This window comes from Tamandua tetradactyla, chromosome 3 (genome assembly GCF_023851605.1).
Source record: "Tamandua tetradactyla isolate mTamTet1 chromosome 3, mTamTet1.pri, whole genome shotgun sequence".
NCBI classification, from domain to species: Eukaryota; Metazoa; Chordata; class Mammalia; order Pilosa; family Myrmecophagidae; genus Tamandua; species Tamandua tetradactyla.
In genome coordinates this window covers 174,655,135-174,678,867 of record NC_135329.1, presented here as the reverse complement: position 1 = coordinate 174,678,867, position 23,733 = coordinate 174,655,135, and the positions used below count along the sequence as shown (strand labels likewise).

At 37.1% G+C, this 23,733-nt stretch overlaps 1 protein-coding gene and 1 pseudogene across 7 annotated transcripts in view; both read right to left on the bottom strand.

The window, feature by feature from the left end:
- Positions 1-23,733, bottom strand: part of SPATS2L (spermatogenesis associated serine rich 2 like) — a 212,783-nt gene that overhangs the window by 46,285 nt on the left and 142,765 nt on the right. The gene's annotated exons all lie outside the window — the stretch shown is intronic.
- LOC143676836 (PRELI domain containing protein 3B pseudogene) lies at positions 3,382-23,082 on the bottom strand (annotated as a pseudogene).

The window sequence follows — 23,733 nt, the reverse complement described above, 5'->3', positions numbered from 1 at the left end:
TCCTAAAGTCCTCTAAAAACTAAACATAAAAGCTTTTTTACTTAGCTTTAAAAAGTAGCACAATAAAAAAATTAATGAACCTACACTTGCCACATATTTTAACACTAATAATTACACAGAGACATGAAAAAGGCTTGTGATTTTTTGAAAAATAAATAAAATATTTAAATGCCTACTATGTTCAATTATTATTCTAGGCACCAACTGGCAAGTTACCCTCTCTTGCTCAGTTTCCTCATCTGTCTGGGTTGTTATAAGAATTAATTGAGGAAACATATATTTGCTTAACAAAGGGCCTGGACCGTGGTATGTGCTGAATAACCGAGCTCTATTATTTGCATATTACCTTTGACCAATTTAAGCTCAGTAGCAGCCTGTGGTACATCATATATCTGCTGGCAGTTAAGAGGCCCTTTGGAAAAGGAGTGGGTTAAATCTGACTGCCTTTTAGCCTTTCTGGAAGGCCCCTAGCACCCAGATGGGGACAGGTGGGGGATGGCAGGGGTGGAGTTATGGCCTCAGGAAGATACTAACACGAAGGGGCTGGACTGCATCTTTCTGTTCTTTGACAGGACTCCTGTCTTGGACATTAGTTTGAAGCTTTATAGGGCTGCCAAGAAAAGCAATTCCTTATGGCTTTGTACAACTAATGGCTGGATATAGCTCAGGTTAGTTTTTGTTTGGTTTACCTAAAAGTATTTTTTATTGCAAAGTCTTGGTTTTTGTTTAAAGAAGGTTTATGAAATGTTATAAAGTGAGGCCCCTCCAATTTCCTGCTCAAATCAATCTTCCATGCTTCAAGCACTGCAGGGATAAAGCCCAGTGCGAGGGCATAACCACTGCTGGTGACATAGGAAAGTGCACAGGAGACAGAGCAGGGAGATTTAGGGAAATATTCATTTACCATTATTAGATTAATCATGCATAAAAGGCAAGGTTCTAATATACCACCCTATTATTAACACCTTTCATTGGTGTGTACATTTGTTCCATTAACCACAGTCCATGGTTTAACTTAGGGTTCACTGTGTTGTATAGTTTCACTGATCTATTTAAAAATTTTTGTATTTTAGTAACAGATATAGAACCTAAAATTTCCCCTTTTAACCACATATTCAAATATGTGTCCATGTTTTTTTTTTTTTTTTTTTTTTTCACATGGGCAGGCACCAGAAATTGAACCTGGGTCTCCAGCATGGCAGGCGAGAATTCTGCCTGCTGAGCCACTGTTGCACCACCTATAAGTCAGTGCTTTTAGTTACATTCACAATATTGTGCTATCATCACCACCATCCATTACCAAAAGTCTTCCATTGTTTCCAGTAGAAACTCTAAGAATTACCTTCCTATTCCCTACCCCACCTGCCCTCGGTAACCTATATTCTAGATTCTGACTCTATGAATTCCTTTATTCCAGTCATGTCATATCACTGAGATTATACAATATTTGTCTTTTTATATCTGGCTTATTACACTCAATATGTTGTCTTCAAGGTTCAGCCATGTTGGTGCATGTATCAGGACTTCATTCCTTCTTACGGCTGAATAATAGTCCATTGTTTGTGTATATATCACATTTTATACATGCATTGTTTGATGGACACTTGGGTTGCTCCATCTTTTGCAATTGTGAATAAAGCTGCTATGAGCATCAGTGTGGAAATACCTGTGTGAGTCCTGTTTTTAATTCTTTTGGCTACATACCTAGAGGTGGATTGCCAGAACATATGGCAATTTCATACTTAACTTTCTGAGGAACTGTCAAACTGTCTTCCACAGGGCAGCATCATTTTACAATCCCACCAGCAATGAATGAGTGTTCCTATTTCTCCACAATATCTCCAATACTTGTAAATTTCATCTTCTTTTTTTAATAGTAGCCATTCTAGTGGGTATGAAATGGCATCTTATTGTGGATTTGGATTTCAGTTTACCTAATGGCTAATAACACTGACATTTTTTCATGTGCTGTTCTAGTTTGCTAGCTGCCAGAATGCAACACACCAGAGACGGATTGGCTTTTAATAAAAGGGGATTTATTTTGTTGGTTCTTCAGAGGAAAGGCAGCTAACTTTCCACTGAGGTTCTTTCTTACGTGGAAAGCACAGGATGGTCTCTGCTGGTCTTCTCTCCAGGCCCCTGGATTCCAACAACTTTCCCTGGGGTGACTTTTTTCTGCATCTCTAAAGGCCTGGGCTGAGCTGTAAGTGCTGAGATGAGGAATGCCAAGCTGCTAGGCTGTGCAACATTGCGCTCTCTCATTTAAGCACCAGCCAATTAAGTCAAACGTCACTCACTGCAGTAGACACGCCTCCTAGCTGACTGCAGATGTAATTAGCCACAGATGAGGTTCACGTACCATTGGCTTATGACCCCAGCAACAAGACTAGGTATGCTCACCTGGCCAAGTTGACAACTGAATCTAACTAACACATGTGCCTTTGACAATTTGTCTATTTTCTTTGGAGAAATGTCTATTCCAGTCTTTTGTCCATTTTCTAATTGGGTTGTTGGTCTTTTTGTTGTTGAATTGGAGGATTTCTTTATATATTCTGGCTATTAAATCCTTATCAGATAGTTTCTGAATATTTTTTTCCCATTGTGTAGGTTGTCATTTTACTTTCATGATAAAATCCTTTGAGGAACAAAAGCTTTTAATTTTGATGAGGTCTTATTTATCTATTTTTTTCTTTCATTGCTTGTGTTTAAGGTGTAAAGTTTAAGAAACCATTTGCCTAACACAAGATCCTGAAGAAGCTTCCCTACGTTTTATTCTAGGACTTTTATAGTCCTGACTCTTATATTTAGGCCTTTGACCCATTTTGATTTAATTTTGTGTATGGTGTCAGGTAGGGGTCCACCTTCATTCTTTTGCAATTGGAGAGACTATTTTTTCCAAATTGCATGGTCTGTCAAAAATCAATTGGCCACTGAGAGACAGGGGCAAGATGGTGGCTTAGTGAGATGTGGAATTCAGTTCATCCTCCAGAGCAGCTAGTAAATAGCCAGGAACATTACAGAACAACGGTGGGGCCACATCAGTGACCAGACACACAGCGTACACCAGTCTGGACAAGCTGGACTGGCTGAGACCCAGCACAGAACTGTAAATCCTCCAAGCTGCAGATGGCGGCATCCCTCCCCCACGGGTGCAGCAGCCTAGTTCCCTGAGGGGAAAGGAAACAGACTTAACTAGCATTAAGAGCTTAGCTCAGCCAAACTCCACGTGTGGAATTAATGAACAAATTCTGGCTACTGAAAATAGGCCCCCAGCTCAGATGAACCTGGAATAAGCATGAAAGTTACTAGGAGTTTTTGCCCTGGCGGAGAAGTGGGGCAGGACTGATGGACAAAAAAAAAAAAAAAAAAAAAAAAAAAAGGAGGCTTATTGAGTTGGACAGCATGAAATACTGCAAAAGGGCTGGACTCAGGGCTCCGGGAAGATGGCAGAATAGAGTAAGTCGAGTTCACCCCAGCTCCAAGGAACAGCTGGAGAAGGGATGGGAAGGCGACTGAAACAGTGATTCTACAGTGTAACTGACCTGGGAGGGTCTTCTAAACCACATAGGGAGGTCCTGGTTACAAAAGCTGAAGAACTGACATGCAGAGAACTGGAGACTGCCCAGCTGGTACAGACAACCTAGCACGCCCCTTTCCAAACAGAAGCCTGGAGCCCTTGGGAGTCCATGGACAGGGAGACAGGGACTAGAAACACAAGCTCTGTGTCCTCCATGCCAGACCCTCCTCCTGTACTCTGATGTCTGCCTGAGCTGTACCACTTACCCACGGCTCCTGCACTGTACCTCTACAATCCAGTGACACGCACCCCATGCTCTAAGGCACCAGCATAGCGTTCCCAAGCTGTGCCTATGCCTGCACTACAATGCATCACTGCACATTTTTGCCCCGCCCTGCACCCCGCATCCTGCTCTACATCCATCCCACCAATACAAAGCTTTAGACTACTGAAGGAAATCAACTTATTAAGTAAACCAATCACAGTATTTACATGCCACAAAGACAACAAGGAGCACTAAGCATACCAAGATGCAGACAGATAAAGCCCAGTCTAATGACTAAATTAAAACACTGGAGGAGATACAGACTTTGGAACAACTAATTAAAGATGTTCATATAACTCTACTAAATAAAACAAATGGGATGGCTACTGACATAAAGGAGATAAGACACTAGAAGAGCATACAGAAGAATTTGAAAGAATAAGTAGAAAAATAGCAGATATCACAGAGATTAAAGATGCTGTAGACCAAATAAAAAATATACTTGAGACACACAGCAGCAGATTTGAAGAGGCAGAAGAAAGAATGTGAACTAGTGGACAGGACAATTGATTTTGAACACTCAAAACAGCAAATGGCAAAAAGATGGAAAAATTTGAATTGGATCTCAGGGAAATGATAGACAAAACAAAGCATACAAATATAGGAATCATCAGTGTCCCAGAAGGAGAAGAAAATAAAGGGCTAGGAATATTAGTTGAGGATATAATGGGGGAATACTTCCCAATCCTCATAAAGGACATAAATATACAATCAAAGAAGCCCAAAGAATTCCAAACGGAATAAATCCAAATAGGCCTTCCCCAAGGCATATACCAATCAGTCTGTCAAATGTTGAAGAGAAGCAGAAAATCCTGAAAGCAGCAAGAGAAAAACAATCTATTACATACAAGGGAAACCACATAAGACTGAGTTCAGACTACTCAACTGGCACTATGGAGGCAAGAAGGCAGCAGAGTATCAGTAAGAGTGACTTAAAGGATAAAAAGAGATAGAGGGAAAAGAATATATAGATCTGACAAACAAAATTCAAAGGATAAGATGGTGGATTCAAGAAAAGCCTTTACAGTAATAACTTTGAATGTTAACAAACTAAACTTACCAATTAAAAGATACAGATTGGCAGAATGTATTAAGAAATATAATTCAGATATATGCTGTTTATAAGAGATTCATTTTAGACCAAAGATTCAAAAAGACCAAAAGTGAAATGATGGAAAAAGATGTTCCACGCAGGTTGTAACCAAAAGAAAGCAGGAGTACCTATACTAATATCAGACAAAATAGACTTTAAATGTAAAAACATCATAAGAGACAAAGAAGGATACTATATATTGATAAAAGGACAATTCACCAAGAAGAAATAACAATCATAAATGTTTATGCTCCCAATCAAGAAGCTCCAAAATACATGAGATAGACATTGGTAAAACTGAAGGGAGCAATAGTTGTTTCAACATTAATAGTAGGAAACTTATATACACCGCTCTCCTCTATAGACAGAACAACCAGACAGAGGATCAACAAGGAAACAGAGAAGTTAAACAACTTAATAAATGATTCAGACCTAACAGACATATATAGGTCATTACACCCCAAAACACCAGGATATACATTCTTTTCTAGTGCTCATGGAATATTCTTCAAGATAGGTCATACACTGGGGCACAAAACAGGTCTTTATAAATTTAAAAACATCAGAATTATTTAAAGTACCTTCTCTGATCACAATGGAATGAAGCTGGGTATCAAAAACCACCAAAGAATGAGAACTTTCATATTGGAAACATATGGAGATTAAATAATACTCTTAAACAACCAGTGGGTCAAAGAAGAAATTGCTAGAGAAATCAATAGCTATGTAGAGACAAATGAAAACAAGAATACAACATATCAGAACTTATGGGATGCAACAAAGGCTGTGCTAAGAGGGAAATGTATTGCTCTAAATGCTTGTGTTGGTTTGAAAGGATGTATGTCCCCTAGAAAAGCCATGTTTTAATCAAAATCCTATTCTGCAAAGGCAGAATAATCCCTATTCAACACTGTATGCTTGAAATTGTAATTAGATCATCTCCCTGGGGATGTGATTTGATCAAGAGTGGTTGTTAAGCTGGATTAGGTGACAACATGTCTCCACCAATTTGGGTGGGTCTTGGTAAGTTTCTGGAGTCCTATAAAAGAGGAAACATTTTGGAGAATAAGAGATTCAGAGAGAATAGAGAATGCTGCAGCACCACAAAGCAGAGAGTCCATCAGCCAGCGCTTTGGAGATGAAGAAGGAAAATGCCTCCCGGGGAGCTTCATGAAACAGGAAGCCAGGAGAGGAAGCTAGTACATAACGCTGTGCTTGCCATGTGCCCTTCCAGCCAAGGGAGAAACCATAACTGTGTTCACCATGTGCCTTCTCGGATGGGAGAGAAACCTTGAACTTCATCGGCCTTCTTGAGCCAAGGTATCTTTCCCTGGATGCTTTTGATTGGTCATTTCTATCGACTTGTTTTAATTGGGACATTTTCTCGGCCTTAGAACTGTAAACTAGCAACTCATTAAATTCCTCTTTTTAAAAACCATCCTGTTTCTGGTATATTGCATTCCGGCAGCTAGCAAACTAGAACAATGATTATATTAAAAAACAAGAAAGAACAAAAAATCAAGGACTTAACTGCTCACCTGGATGAGTGAGAAAGAACAGCAAACTAATCCCAAAGCAAATAGAAGAAGAGAAATAACAAAGCTTAAAACAGAGTTAAATGAATCTGAAAACAAAAGAACACTAAAATTGAGGGCCACTAGCAAGGCTGACAAAAAAAGAAAGAGGATGCAAATAAACAAAATAAGAAATGAGAGAGGGGGGTAGGTTGTTACCACAGACCCTGAAGAAATAAAAGAAATCATAAGAGGATACTATGAACAACTATATGCAAACAAACTAGACAACTTAGATGAAATGGACAAATTCCTGGAAACATACAAACAAGCTACACTGACTCAGGGAGAAATAGAAAATCTCAATAAACCAATCACAAGTAAAGAGATTTGCTCAGTCATCAAAAATCTTCCTACAAAGAAAAGCCCAGGGCCAGGTGGCTTCACAGGGGAATTTTATCAAACATTCCAAAAAGAACTAACACTAATCCTGCTCAAACTTTTCCAAAAATTGACAAAAAGGAACTCTTCCTAACTCATCTTATGAAGCTAACATAACTTTAATACCAAAACTGGGTAAAGATGCTACAAGAAAGAGAAACCACAGGCCAATCTCCCTAATGAACATAGATGCAAAAATTCTCAACACAATACCATCAAATTGAATCCAACAACACATTAAAAGAATTATACCCCATGATCAAGTGGGGTTTATACCAGGGATGGAAAGATGATTCAACACTAGAAAATCAATTAATACAATACAGCACATTAACAAATCAAAAGGGAAAAATCACATGATCATCTCGATTGATGCCGAAAAAGCAGTCAACAAAATTTAACATCCTTTTCTGATAAAATACAGGAATCAAAGGTAACTTCCTCAATATGATAAAGAACATATATGAAAAACCCATAGCCAGCATTGTACTCAATGGAGACAGACAATGCTTCCCCCCTAAAACTGGGAACAAGACAAGGATGCCCTCTGTCACCACTATTACACAACACTGTACTAGAAGTTCTAGCAAGCAATCAGGCAGGAAAAAGAAATAAAAGCCATCCAAATTGGAAAGGAAAAAGTAAAACTTTCATTATTTGCAAATGACATGATACTGTATTTGGAAAATCCTGAAAAATCTACAACAAAATTACTTGAGCTAATAAATTCAGCATGGTGGCAGAATATAAAATTAATGTGCAAAAATCAGCATTACTTCTATACACAAGCAATGACCTGAGTGTCAGTTAAGGAAAAAATTCCATTCAAAACAACAACTAAAAGTATCAAGTACCTAGGAATGAACTTAACTACTAGGGATGTAAAGGACTAGTATACAGAAAACTACATAACAATGCTACAAGAAATCAAAGAAGATCTAAATAGATGGAAAGGGATTCCCTGCTCATAGATAGGTAGTTTAAATACAGTTATGATGTCAGTTCTAACCAAATTGATCTATAGATTCAGCGGAATACCAACCAAAATTCCATCAACCTACTTTGAAGACTTGGAAAAGCTAGTCATCAAATTCATCTGGGAGGGAAAGAGATCCCAAACAACTAAAAGCAGCCTAAAGAAAGAAGAATGCAGTGGGAGGATTAATACTTCCTGACTTTAAAACTTATTATAACACCACAGTGGTCAAAACAGCGTGGTACTGGTACAAAGATAGAAGCATTGACCAATGGAATTGAACTGAGAGTGCAGAAATAGACCAACAAATCTATGTCAACTGATTTTTGACAAGGCCTCCAAATCCACTAAACTGGGACAAAACAGTCTTTTCAAAATGGGCATGGGAGAACTGGATACCAATGGCCAAAAGAATGAAAGAGGACTCTTACCTCACACTATACAAAATTAACTGAAAGTGGATCAAACACCTAAATATAAGAACTAGTACCATAAATCTTCTAGAAGAAAATGTAGGTTTACATCTTCAAGACCTAGTAATAGGAGGTAGCTTCTTAAACTTTATACCCAAAGCACAAGCAACAAAAGAAAAAACAGATGTGGAAACTCCTCAAAATCAAATGCTTCTGCACCTTAAAAGGCTCTGTCAAAAACCATTAACCTGTGTATCCCCAGCTGGTTTGCCTCTTCAACCAACTCAATGGGAGAAAATATTTGGAAATCACACATCAGATAGAGGTTTGATATCTTGTATACATAAAGAAATAATACAACTCAACAACAAAATAACAAACAACCCAATTATAAATGGGCTAAAGATATGAATAGGCATTTTTCTGAAGAGCAAATACAGATGGCTCAAAAGCACATGAAAAGATGCTCATTTTCATTAGCTCTAAAGGAAATGTAGGTCAAGACTACAATGAGATACCACCTCACGAATATAAGAATGGCTGCTCTTAATCAGGAAACTATAGATGTTATAGAGGATGGGGAGAAATTGGAATACTTATCTACTGCTGGTGGGAATGTATAATGGTATAGATGCTATGGAAGACAATTTGGCAGTTCCTTGGGAAACTAAATATCGAGTTACCCTATGACCCGGCAATAGCACTACTCAGTATTTACCCAGAAGAGCTGAAAGCAGTAAGACAAACAGACATTTGCACACCAATGTTTATAGCAGCATTATTCACAACTGCCAAAAGATGGAAACAATCCAAGTGCCCATCAATAGACGAGTGGATTAACAAAATGTGGTACATACACAGGATGGAATATTATGCAGCAGTAAGATGAAGTGATGTCCTGAAGCACATGACAAGATGGACAAGCCTTGAGGACATACTGCTGAGTGAAATAAGCCCCAGACACAAAAGGATAGATACAGTATGACTCCATTTTTATAACCATGGTAAAGGTGGCTGAAGGATGCACTGACTGAGAAGTAGATGGGCATATAATGGTATATACATATGATTGAATATTGTGCAGCTACAAAATGGAGCAAAGTTGTGAGGTAGGCAACATTGTGAATGAACTTGTGGGACATTTGGTAAGACAAAATAAGCCAGAAACAAAAGAGCAATTATTGTATGTTATCATTTAGAAAACGCTTATAAGAAAATAGGGCCCTAGATTGTAAGCTCTTGTAGCAGTCACATTTTGTCAAGAATGGTAATTATTATTTCTGGATTTTTAGAGGCTGTTTTATATATGTATAACCTGGTGTTCAGAGATAAGAATGAAGGTGATCAGGTCAGGATTAAGGTAATTCAGAATACAGGGGTAAGGAAGACATTGTCTATATTTTAGAACCTCACTTACTCTTTCAGACCAAAGGAAGAAAGGTTTATTTTGTCCAGAACCTACATTTTTCTGTAGCATATAATCTAACTCAATCTGTCTAGACAGCTCATTTAAACAATTGAAACACAGGGAGCCCAGAATAAAAATGAGGGCCTTTAATCCTTTATAACTTTATGTAATGCCTGGATATATCCCTGAATATCTTGAGCAGATGATTAAAAAATGTTGACAAAGTCCCTTGAAGGATGGGACGGGAAATATGGAACTGCTGAGCTTTACCACTGGGGAAATCCTGACGCTCTGTCAAACACTGGGGATATCCAGGTCAATGGGCTAAGCCCTTGATCTTGAGGCTTGCTCTTGTGAAGCTTGTGTATGTAGCAGAGAAGCTCAGCCTACCTATGGGTGTACTTAAGAGTCACCTCTGGACTTTGAAAAGAGCAACCTCTTTTGTTGCTTGGATATGGCTTCACTCTCTCTAAGCCCAACTCTGCAAGTGCAGTCATTGCCCTCCCCCACTACATGGGACATGACATCCAGGGGTGAAAGTCTCCTTGGTGGCATGGGAGGTAACTCCCAAGGATGAGTCTGGCCCTGGCACCATGGGCTCAACAATATCATCCTGATAAAAAATGGGAAAAGAATTGTAACAAATAAGGTGTCAGTGACTGAGAGAGTTCAAATAGAGTCAAAAGGATACTCTGGAGGTCATTCTTTTGCAAACTTCAGTTAGACGTTGCTACCTATCATAACTTGCCAAACCCCAATAAAAACCATTTTAGCCAATCCTAAAGAATACCTAGGGCAATATATAAGATTCTACAAAGGTTCCATGCACTAGGGTAACTTTCCAAAACCTACAACCTCAGATGGGTCGCTGGACCAGATAAGTCCTGAAACCTAAAGGGGCCAGCCTTTCCAGAACATCAGCTGGTTCCATCTCCCGACCCCTTATTGTGGAAGGCCCTTCCATTGTGAAAGGGGTAGAATGGGCATAACCCAGGTGTCCCTGGAGAGTGGGAGAGAGATTGGGGTTGATGATGGAGTTGTATGGAGAGGGTGAGGTTTGGCAGACGAGTATGATTGCTGAATCATTATGTTGATGTTTCTTTTGGTCTCTGGTATCTTGGAGCAGCTGGGACTAAAAACCTAAAATTGTGGAATTGTAACCCATCCAAACTCTGAAATCTGTTCTACAACTATTTGTTGTACTGTGCTTTGAAATTTATTGTTTTATTTTTTAAATATATATTATTTTTCACAGAAAAGAAAGTGATGATAAAATATTTACATTCCTTCTGTCCTCCAGTGTTCTGGAGCAGCTAGAGGGAAGGATGTGAGATGATGGCCCATGATGAACTGTGGGATCTGTCCTGTGATTACGTGTTGAAGAGTGCTTTGAGAACTATTGCTTTTTTCTTCCTTTGCTTTGTGCATATGCTATATTGTACAATAAAAAGTAAAAAAAATCAATTGGCTACAAATGCAAGTGTTGATTTCTGAACTCTTAGTTTGATTCCCTTGATATATACACATGTCGTTGGGCTAATGTCATGCCGTTTTGATTACTGTAGCTTTGTAACAAGATTTAAAATCAGGAAGTATGAATCTTCCAACTTCATCTTTTTCAAGATGGCTTTGGCTATTGGGGCACCTTACCCTTCCATATAAATTTTTTAAGTGGCTTTTCCATTTCTCCAATAAGTTGGAATTTTGATGGGATTGCATTGAATTTGTAAATTGTTTCGGGTAGAATTGACATCTTAACAATATTTAGTCTTCCAATCCATGAACACAGAATGTCCTTCTTTGATTTCTTTTAGTAATGTTTTGTAGTTTTCTGTGCACAAGTCCTTTACACCCTTAGTTATATTTGTTTCTAGATATTTGATTCCTTTTTTGATATTTGATTATTTTAATTATTTTGCAATTATTTTCATTATTGTAAATGAAATTTTTTCTTGACTTCTTCCTTCAGTTGTTCATTATGTAGTGATTACACTACTGATTTCTGCGTGTTGCTCTTGTACTCCATCACGTTGCTAAATTCATTTACTAGCTTTAGAAGTTTGTTGTGGGGTTTTCTGTATATAGGATCACGTCATCTGAAAATATGGAAAGTTTTAGTTCTTCCTTTTCAATTTGGGTACCTTTTATATCTTTTTCTTGCTTAACTGCGATTGCTAGAATTTCCAAAACAATGTTGAGGAAGAATGGTGACTGTGGGAATCCTGATCTTGTTCCTGATCTTTGAGGGAAAGCTTCTAGTTTTCCACCACTAAGAATAAATTTAGCTGTGGGATTTTCATAGCTGCTCTTTATCATGTTGAAGAAGTTCCCTCCTAATCTTAGTTTTCTGTTTTTTTTTTTAGCAAGAAAGGGTATTGGATTTTGTCAAATGTCTTTTCTGTGTCAATTGAGATGATTATGTGTTTTATTCCTTCATTCTGTTAATGTGATAGATTAAATTAAATGATTTTCTTAGGTTGATCCACTCTTGCATAACTGGGATAAATTCCACTTGCTTATAGTGTATAGTTCTTTTTCTTCTTCTTGGAAATTGTTTACCATTAGGGCATTGCCCTTTTCTCAGAACAGGTGTAACTTACAGGAATTATACAAGACAACATTTAAACCAAATATCAAAATGTAGCAATGTTACTGAGCAAAAATGCTAGTCGCAAAACCATCTCAGTTAACAACAACAGCAAAAAAAATCAGAAAACTTACCGAATTTAATGTGTTTTAAAAAATATCCTCAGATATCTTAAGCCAGAGAATATTTTGAGTAGAAAAAAACAATAATTTTTGGGTAGTTTGATATGCCATTTTGTGATTTATGTAAATACATTAACAGATCTTTTTTTTTTAAATAGGAAATCTTACTGGATGTTTATTGTCTGTACATAAAGCATTGTAAAATAAAGGGAAGACCTCATCACCTTTTAACAAAAATACTCTTTATGCAACAAATAAGTATTAAAAATATTATTTAGTGCTTGATAATTATCTACCACAAAATATAAAACAAAACACACAATGAATTTTTTCAGATTGCAACTGCAATCTGAAAAATCCTAAATAAGTTTTTCCCATAAACAGAAGCTGCACGTGAAATTTACTTAGTGATTAGTTTAGGTCAATCCATTTTTTTTCTTTTCTTCTTTTACCTTCTCCACCAGCTCCCCACACCCTGCAGTAGCACCCTATTATTAAAATCATTAAGTATAAGGGATTTATATTTCAGATCAAGACATCATTAGAGTAATTTCAAATACTATATACCTCTTCACGTAAAAAAGATGTCTTGTGGTCACAATTAGTTCAAAAAGTAATTATACTTAAATAACCTGACATATTATGCTCTAACAATTACTAAACCATGATTTTGACACATGGCAATTTATAAGCTAGGCAAATGTGAAATGCTAAAAGATATGAAAAGCTGTTCTTCTGTTTAAGTTTAGAGAGCTGCAAAATCTAGATAATGACTTTATTTTTTCACTTAACATAATCAGCCCATAGTACAGCATACTAAATCATAAAGACTTTTAGAAGTAGAAATCTAAGGAAGGTAATACCTTTAGTAAGTTACAAAACTTTGGAAAATCAATACAATCGTCTTTTAATACAAAATCATAATTTTGTGGAATCTTATATTGCTTTAGTGATAACTTTCACTCCAAAAATATCACTTAAGGACCAAATTTAAACACTGCGATTTTTAAAAGATTCTTTTAAAGATCTTTTAAAGAACAAGTTTTTAAAACAAATTAACTAACATGCTTTTAAAAGTTACAATTTCTCCTTTTAAAGTGAGTTCCTCATGTAAGCTGTCAAGTCTAATGCAGTAGGGTAATCGTGTGTGTGTGTGTATATAAAGGTGGCTCTGCTTTGTTCTGGGGTTGATACAAAGCCAGGCAGAATTCCAAAGCATAAAAAGGTTTAAAATTCTACCTTAAGGAGAATCAGTATGCCAATACCAGTTTCAAAGCACTTTTTCAAAAACTGTAAAATTTTAACATAAATACAGGAACTCTTAACATTGGTCATTTCAAATAACACAAATATCAGAGGGTAAAAGTACTTAGAGGCCCTGAGTCTCTCTCTTTGTTTTCATCAAAAGTCACATATCTTTTCTCCAGCTTATTACAAAAAGTCTACTTAAAACTATAGTAGCATTTTGTTTAAAAATAATAAATAAATAAATTGCCAGCTTGGAAAGATCTGGGGGATTCGATGTTGTACACCAATTTCCATGATCATTTCTCTACAAATATTTCTGCTGCCACTGCTGTCCTCATGTTTCCTCTTGCTGAAGCCGTCAATTATTCAATCATGGCATTTAGTTCATGTATCACCTATCCCATTGCTTCTCAGCCTTTATTAGCATTTGAAAAAATTGTACTAGCTAGCCATCAGTCCTTCCAGGTAACTGCTGAGGCAGACTCTTTCACAGGGATTATGACTTCTTGAATCAAAACAGTTTTTTCTGGGTCTTGAGAATGTGGTTTGCATATAAGTCTCTCATCTACTGAAATCACATTTGTAAATTAAATATTAGTATATTTACGTTCTATTGTTCTCTTGATGGGACCACCTACTGAATGTTCCTGCACATACATTTTGGTTCTTGTTGCACTAATAAGAGGTTTCACAATGGAAGGAGTCCCCACTCTGCTGAGAAGTCTATGGCTGTGCAACTTTCCAGAGGATCCATGTTTTTCCAATACATTAACTCCAACCACACTTGGGTTTATAACATTTGGGTAATTCTGTATTACAGCTGTTATAACAGGTTCTCATGGGTGGTTAAAGATATGCTCTGAATTCCCTATTCTTCATGGTGCGGTGATGGGCATGATTTCCAGGAGGCACTAAAGGCAAATGAGGCAAGAGCCAATATCTGCCCCTGACCCCAGCCATCCTGTATAATTTTTTTAATGTACTATTGAACTCGGTTTGCTAGTTTTTCATTCACAATTTTTGCACCTATATTCATCAGTGATATTTGCAGGTAATTTTCTTTGCTTATAATATCTTTATCTGGCTTTGGTATGAGGGTGATTTTGGCCTCATAGAATGAATTAGGAGTGGCTCCCTTTTCAATTGTTTGTAAGAGTCTGAGCAGGATTAGTGCTAATTCTTCTTAGAACATTGATGAAATTCCCCTGTGAAGTCATCTGGTTCTGGGCTTTTTGTTGTTGTTGTTGGGAGGTTGTTGATTATTGACTCAATCTCTTTACTAGTTATTGGTTTGTTGAGATTTTCTATTTCTTCTTGAGTCGGTACATATAGTTTGCATGTTTTCAGGATTTTGTCCATTTGTCTAGGTTATCTGATTTGTTGGCATAAAGTTGTTCACAGTATCTTATAGTCCTTCTCATTTTGGTGGGATCCATAGTAAGGTCTTTCTTTTCATTTCTGATTTTAATAATTTCTGTCTTCTCATTTTTTCTTCATTAGTCTAGCAAAAGGTTTGTCAATTTTATTGCTCTTTTTCAAAGAACTAACTTGTGATTTTGTTGATTCAATTTTGTTTACTCGCTATTTCATTTCTCTCCATTCTAATCTTTGTTATTTCTTTCCTCCCATTTGGTTTGGGTTCAGTTTGCTCTTTTTTTTCCTAGTTCTTCCAGTTTTTAAATTAGGTCTTTAAGTTGAAATCTTGTTTTTTAATGTACGTATATACACTTCCATCTCAGCAATGCCTTTATTGTATCCCATAAATTTTAGTATGTTACATTTTCATTTTCATTCATTTCAAGATTTTTCTTAATTTCCCTTGGGATTTCCTTTTAAACCCTTTGGTTGTTTAAGAGTGCATTGTTTAATGTCCACATATTTGTGAGTTTTCCATTTCTTCCTCTGCTCTTGATTTCTAGCTTCATTCCATTTTGGTTGAAAAGATACATTGTAAATACTGATTTCAATATTTTTGAATTTATTGAGACTTGTTTTGTGACTTAAAATATGGTCTGTCCCTGGAGAATAATCCATGTGTACCTGAGAACAATGTGTATTCTGCTGTTGATGGGGGTAGTATTCTCCTTATGTTTATTAGGTCTAGTGGTTTCAGAGTACCTTTCAAGATGCTCTATCCATTACCGAAAGTGGTATATCAAAGTCTCCTACTGTTAATATAAAACTGTCAATTTCTCCATTCAAATCTGTCGGTATTTGCTTCAAATATTTTGGTGGTTCTGCTGTTATGTTCAAATATATTTATGATTGCTACATCTTCTCATTGACTTGTTCCTTTTATCAGCATAAAATTTTTGTTTTTGTCTCTCATAACTGTTTTTGACTTAAAGTCTACTGTATTAGTATAGCTACCCCAGTGTTCTTTTGCTACTATTTGCATAGTATATTTTTTCAATCCTTTCACTTTTGACCTAATTATGTCTTTGAATTCAAGGTGAGTCTCTCGTAGACAGCATATAGTTGGGTCATGCTTTTTTTTTTTAATCCATTCTGTCAGTCTCTGCCTTTTGACTGGAGAGTTTAATCCATTTACATTTAAAGTGACCACTGATAATGCAGGATATTCTTTTGTCATTTTGTTATTTAGTATTTGTAACACATCTTTTCTGTTCCTCAATTTTTTCCATCAATGCTTACTTTCATGTTTCTTTATTTTTTTTGCACTGTGCTAAATTGAGTCCGTTCTCATTTTTATATGGATATTTTTTCATATATTTTCCTTGTGGTCACCATGGGGTTAAAATCTAACATCTATAATATATAACATTTACATTTGATTTGACACCAACTTGAATTCAGCAGCAGACACCAAAACTGTTCCTATACCCTTCCTTTCCCCTCCTCTTTTGTATTTGTCACAAACCATATCTTTGTACAGTGTATGTCTAAAACCATAGATTTATCATTACTTTTTATGCATTTGCATTTTAGTACCTGTAGGGAGTAAGAAGTGTAGTTAAATACCAAAAAATTTAATACAATAGTACTGGCATTTATAATTACCCAACTGGGTACTTTTACCAGAGGTCTTCATTTCCTTATGCTGCTTTGAACCACTGTCTAGTGTCCTTTCCTTTTAGTCTGAAAAACCCTGTTTAACATTACCTATAGGGCAGACCTAGTGATGAACTCTCTCAGCTGTTGTTTTTCTGGGAATGTTTTCATCTCTTCCTTATTTTTGAAAGAAAGACTCACTGGATATAAAATTCTTAGTTGGCAGTTGTTTCTAAATTTTTAAGCACTTTGAGTAATTTTAATCTACTGCCTTCTTGGCTCCATGATTTCTGATGTGAAATTGGCACTAATCTCATCGGTACTCCCTTGTATATAACATGTGGCTTTTCTCTTGTAGCTTTCAGAACTCTTTCTTTGTCCTTTGCATTTGATAATGTGATCAATATATTAAAAAATGAGAGTTTATTTTTTCTTCATATTTATTCTATTTAGTGTTCTCTGGGCTTCTTGCATGTGCATATTCATGTCTTGTGCTAAGTTTGGGAAGTTTCCTATCATTATTTATTTGACTATTCTTTCCTCCCTTTCTCTCTTTCTTCTCCTTCTGGGAATCTCATAATGTATATGTGGTATACTTGGTGGTATCCCAGAGGTCTCTTAGCCTATTTTTACTTTTTATAATTATTTTTTCTTTATGTTCCTCAGCCTGACTCATTTCAATTGTCTTGACTTTGAATTTGCTGATTCTTTATTCTACCTGCTTGAATCAGCTGTTGAAACCCTTCTGGGAATTTTTCATTTCAGTTATTGTGTTCTTCAACTCCAGTAGTTCTGTTTGATTTCTTTTTAAACATTTTATCTCTTTATTGAGATTCTCATGTTGTCCATTCATGGTTTTCCTCATATTCTTTAGCTTTTTCTCTGTATTTCCCTTCACATCCTTGAGCATATTAAATATTGTTTTTTAATCTTAGGTATGTTTAGTCTGGTTTTCTTTGTCAATGTTTTTTAATTTTTATTCTCTTCCTTTAGATGAATCATCATTTCCTACTCTTTTGGCTTTCTTGTAACCTTTTGTTGCACACTGTACTTTTAAATATTTTAAAATGTTAATGCTGGGATTTATTTCCCTAAGGTTTCAGTTTCTTGAATGTGTAACCAGCTGAGATGACAGAGATTTTCTTGAGTGCCAGCCCTCCTACTAGGAAGGTCAGCCCAAGGCAAAGGCAAAGCATGTGCTTGCCAGTAGCCTTAGTAGTTTCCCTGTTTACAGGGGTTGGCATGCCCCTTCTACTTCTTCTCCTGGGAGTTCCACTGCCAGACTTAAAGTAAGTAAAACTTTGCCCCAGGCTGTCTGCCTTGGTCTCAAGCTGCTTTTGCCAGAAAGCAAATTCCAGGAGGGTGAGGCATGCTGGAGAAGAGTTTCCTAAGTCAGTCTTTCCCAGCCAGAACAAGGCCAGGGATTCACAAAGGCAGTGCTGACTGGCTATAAACTGCCCTGGAATGGGGCTGAGGGAGAGGCCAGGAAGGATGCCAAGACCCTCTTCTATGGCTCCCTAAAGCTGTGCTTTCCTGACCCCCCCTGCAAATACAACAATCCCCTGCAGCGCTGAGGAAATCTACCACCTAGAAGTCAACTCTTCCACCTTTGTCTGGAGTGGGCTATATGGTCACTCTCAGAGCAGGCACCTAGCAATATGAAGTAGCTAATCAAGAGCTATAATCAGAGACTGATTCCCACCCCAGATCTTGTGAAAGTGGATTTTTATGCCCCTTTCTGATACCAGCGAACTATACCAGGGGCTTATGAATACCAGGGGTTTATGTCCCTTTCTGATACCAGCAAATAACACCACTGTTGCGTGAGGTTGTGGAATGGGTGACAGTTGCCACTGCTTGGGGAGAACAATTCACTGGTGTTTACTGTAATTTATTAGCCTGATCCTCCCACTCTTCCCTGGATGCTGTACAGTGTTCTAATGGACTCTGGAGTTCAATAGGTATTCTGGTGGATAGACTGATTCCTGGAGCTTCTTACTACACCATCTTTCCACAATCCTTAACATTGCATTTTAAAAGAATCATTTATGGCTTTCTTCAAAAATCCTTAAAAAAATTTTTATAAGTGCTTTTGTACTTTGTAAGAGGTTCATTCCACATGAGTTAATTTGTAACCCAAATCATGACAATTTGTGGGTAGGAAGCTATGAAGGTGTCAGCTGTTCATAAATGGAGAGTTCTGCTCTTCATGCCATAGTGTGGGAAAAATGGTTTTTGAATGAGAAAGAGAAAGGAGTGGGCTCTGGGTTTCACACTACCCTAGTGACAAGAAAATACCTAGGTGGTTTTATGTTTCCCCTGCCCTCATGTTACTATATCCTACTTGTCTCTCTCTGTTGACTTTATCATGCACAGAGAAAGGAAGCAGGGCTCTACATCACTGAAAACGTAATCTAAGACCTTCCCTAATATCACCTCAAACAGTTCAAACACAGTGCAGTATGAAGCTAACGCTGAGATTGAACAACACACAAATGTAAGTGGGAGTTAAGAGCAAGTATTTCAGGGCTAAAACAATAATTAAAGGAGGGTAAGAATAATGATAAATTGTACCTTATGTGCTTTAAAATATCCACTTTCAAAGTAGATGTTCACAGAACAGCACTTACTGTTATCCGTACATATCACTACAGTATTATATTTTTAACTAAAAAAATAGGATAAGTTATGGTTATAACTCTACAGGGGCTTTAGTCAAGGTCCTTAATTAAGATTCAAACAAAATATTGGCTTATTTAGACCATCATAACCTGGTGTGAGAGAACCTGAATCAAAGTATCTGAGTCTCAGCTTAAATGCATCTGCTCCAGATATTTTATGTCACATTATGCCCTTATCGTAAGTAGGCTGAGACACAGAGTGAGTACATTGTCCAGGGTCAAAAAGCTAGGAGTGATGAGACCAGGATTTGAATCCAAACATGTCTACTGCCAAAGCCTTTGTTCTTAGCTACTATATTATATTGCTGTCATCTGAGAGCTGGGACTGCTGAAATCCTGGAATATACAGATTTCGCTTCACTCTTAAAGTTCTAAGCTAGCTGCTTTCTTCTTGTTGATCTTTTCTAATCTTCTGGTCCAATACAGGGCTTAGAGAAGCAGGGGAGATAATCCCGAGGCTAGAGCCAACAGTAACATATTAAAAAGCTGCCTGGAAATCCTGTAGGGAACCTCACACTATAAAAATACCGTGAAAGAGTCTGGTGGCTTTTTTACAGGAAGTGCAAATGAGGGACAAGGAGCCAACATTCTAAAATAACAGGACCCTTTCTCTCACATTTGGTTCACTTCAATTTGAGAATGAGAAAGCAGTTCTGTGCCGGTGCATGCTGAAACATAAAATCTGCATTGTAAAGGTAAAATGACAGGGCTGTTCCCTTTTCTTTTATAAAGGGCAGACTGTGAAGTCCAGATGTGCAGAGGTCAGCAAACACAGCATGGAGCCTTCTGTTTGAGACAAACAGCAGGTAGCAGAAGATCTGGTTTTCTAGGGTGCTTTACAAGATGAAGGAATATAAAAAGAAGCCTGCTGGGGCCAGTGAAAGGAGCTGAAGCTAAGTGAAAGCCCATCCCAAAGTTTATCTCAATGAAGACGATGGTGGTCCACAGTCCTGCTCCTTTCTTATTCAATGGGAACTAAGTCCAGTGGGAGAAAAACTGTAGAGAAATCTACTTATACAGGCTTATACCAAGATAAGCACCTATGTACCTAGCAATATGGGCCTTATAAAACATACAGCAGGAAGGACATTTGGTAAAGTTGGACCTTAAGGTCATAAAGTGCTTTAGACATTTAGGCAGGGCCTTGGAAATAAAATTATCCTTGGTCTTAAATTTGGTAAAAATACGTCTTTATATATTTCTTGCTTAATTGCGTGAATCCAGGATGATCTTGATTGGATTACGTAAAGGATATAATTTGAGTTGTTATTAAAAATTCTGAAATAGAAAACTACTCCAAGGCGTATAAGAAGTAGAAGTAATTCTTGTACTAAGTTGAAGTCAAATTCCCAAAATTCTAAGCTATATGCTGACATGCGGCTTTGTCCCACTTGACGGTGCTATATTTACAGCCTGAAATGATGATGCTTTTGGTGGTTATTTTTCATGTAGGAAGTCACACTAACACCCCTGAACCACCTGCATATATCTTAAAGCAAACTTCTCCCCTACAAGAAAATGATTCTTCTTAAGACTTTTAAAAAGAGAGATCTTGAATGTCAAGGTGTTATAAAAAGATAAAACACGCATTGCACATGTTCACAGCCTGCTGCACAGCTGAGCAATCAGAGCAGGCTTTCTTGAGCTAGTTTCATTGTTGGAAAACTTGATAAATGTTCCATTGCCAGTAGACTGGAGATTTCTTTTGGGCTCATACTGCGAACCTACTCAAGTACAGAATATGATTATACTGCTTTGTTATTATTACTTCTTTCTAATTTTTCAATTCTACATTTTTTAGGAGTTAAAGAATCCATAGTTTTAGCATTAACTTTCCAATGCATGTAGAAAATTATGTGGATGTGAGTCAGGCTTTTCCAAACTAAAGAGAGTTACTCAAGGAGTGTGGGTTGTCATCTCAACTCTGTCACTAAAGAAAGAGAAAAGGGGAGCCTTGATTTCATAGCTATAAAATGAAGGGATAGGATTAAAGGATCACTCTCAATCCTTCTAGTTCCAATGTTCTACTCAAAATGGGGAGCGGAATGTCCAACAGCCAAATTTGCATGTGGAACATCTACTAGAGGTATCGGGGTTTCCAACAGATTGAATACGCACTTTAGAGTCATTTGACAGTTTTGGGCATCAACTTCCTGATGACTCTTTATTGTCTTTGGGAAGGAAAACCTAACTAGTTACAAACTCGTCTAACAATATATAATCATAGTAAGTGAGCTGCTAATGAAGTTAATGGTAAAACAGGAGGAGTCCCTTTTGTAAAACGTCTTATAATTTTCAACTATCATCATTTATTCTATAGTAGAAAAATGTATATGAAGTATAGAGATTTATGATGACCCAGTAAACATTAATAAATAATACTGACATAAATATCAATGACTTCATGCTAATTTACAAAACTGAAGGAATACTAGAGTACCTTGTGCAATAAAGGATTCTTCACAAAAAGTTTCATGCTGGTGTTTACAAAAGCCTCTTGTACCAAGTGCTCCCCCAATGAGTACTTAACTTTGAAGGCAGCTATCCACTCTGAAATGGAGCGCTCCTATATTGCATTTGCTCTAATGTCATATACTTGATAGAATTACTGAAATTGCTTTAGGAAGAAGGTATAAATTATAAGTAAATGAACAAATATATATGTTCTAGGCTTTTAGTCTCTGATTGATAACAAAACAGCAACCTGAGTAATTAGATTTTGAAAGTAATTCATGTGAAGGCAATAACAAGTAAAGTTGGGATTCTGCCACTCAATTAATTTCTTTCTCCTGTCCTGGTTATAAATCAAAACATTCTCAAAATTGTGAGCAGAACAAAAAATGAATTTAAAAATTCCTGGAGAATTCAGATTTAAAACATAACCAAGTTATTTTTGTTTTCATTAGTGTTGGTTTGGTCTAAAAAATCATCTCACAGTAAGGGTTGTTTGAATTACAGCATTCACTGTTGATGGGGTTGATAGTAAATACGTTTCTAGAAGACAATGAGTGCTTTGTGAGCAATTTAAGAACTGACTAGTGTGTTACACAGTGTATCAGTTATTTAATGTTCACTGCATCCTTGGTTTTGTGTCACCAAGAGACTTTCTGTTGGTACTCTTACTTCCTCTGCTGGACTGAACTTTTCCCAGGAAGGGCCAGTATCTTTTTCAGCTTTGGTTTTCCAGAGCATAGCACTGGCTCATATATAGTAGATGTGCAGTATAAGTGGTATAACATAAGGTAACCCCTATTTGTTTCTAAACCCTCCAAGTCCTTGCTAACTTTCAGAGTTTATTGGGCCTTCAATACCCAACTGCTCTCATGGAATCTCCCTGGCTCACTCAGCTGGATGTGCCACTTCCCTTCCCCAGACCCTAAATGCACTGATGCATCATCAGCCAACTCTTCAAGGATATCAGAATGTGATTCAACATGGCCTAGACCATATCTTATCTTTCTCTGAATCTACTGTGGCATCTAGCTGTGACAGTGCTTTGAATATGTGAGCAGTTCCCATAAACTCAAGAGACATCTAGTGCAGTGGCTCTCAGACAGGGCTCTACCACTTCTTTCCATTTTGAAAACTGGAGGAGGGATTTTTAAAATGTATCAAAATGACTGTGAGTGTGAGAGAGAGAGAGAGAGGGGGGCGGGGGGATGTTAGGTAACTTACAATTACAGGACTGTTCTACACAACAGAGAACCTCCCTGCCTCCTGAACTTTACCGTGTCCTTTTAGACATTCATGATTGTTAAAAAAATATATATAATTATGTGAGCCTAGACCTCAACTCCACTTTACATATGAATACAGTATTTTTTTAAACAGTTTTAATATACCTTTGATAGCCAGGATTCAATTACTGTGTGAGTTTAGGGATGATGGTACTTTATGGCGTTCAGAACTTTACCAAGAGTTTTTCACCACCTGGAAAATCACACTGACAACCACACTACCAATCATAACATTTGAGCTGACAATCGATAGACCCAAGCCAGTCTACATCTGTACCAGTCACGTTCAGTGATTCCAGGCATGCATGCAAACACACCTACTTTTGAGCTCTTGCTTCGAAATGTCAAATACAAAAAAAGTGTCCATAATATTTAGTTGACTACCGTTTTCCTTTTTTTAAACAAACAGTGATTCATTATAAGTGGGCATGAACATCTGGCCACTTCATTAGGTCTTCTATTTCAGTTGTTCCTGAATTTTTTACATTTTTATTTTATTAAAATTATGTTTGTGGGTAGGTCATATCACCTAAGGGTTTTATTTTAGGATTTATTATAAACATGGGGCATTGGGCCAGCTAGTGTTGAGAACTACTGATCTCCTAGGTTCTCATACAGAAAGGAAACTGGACCCCAGAAATGAAATGATGCACCCAAGG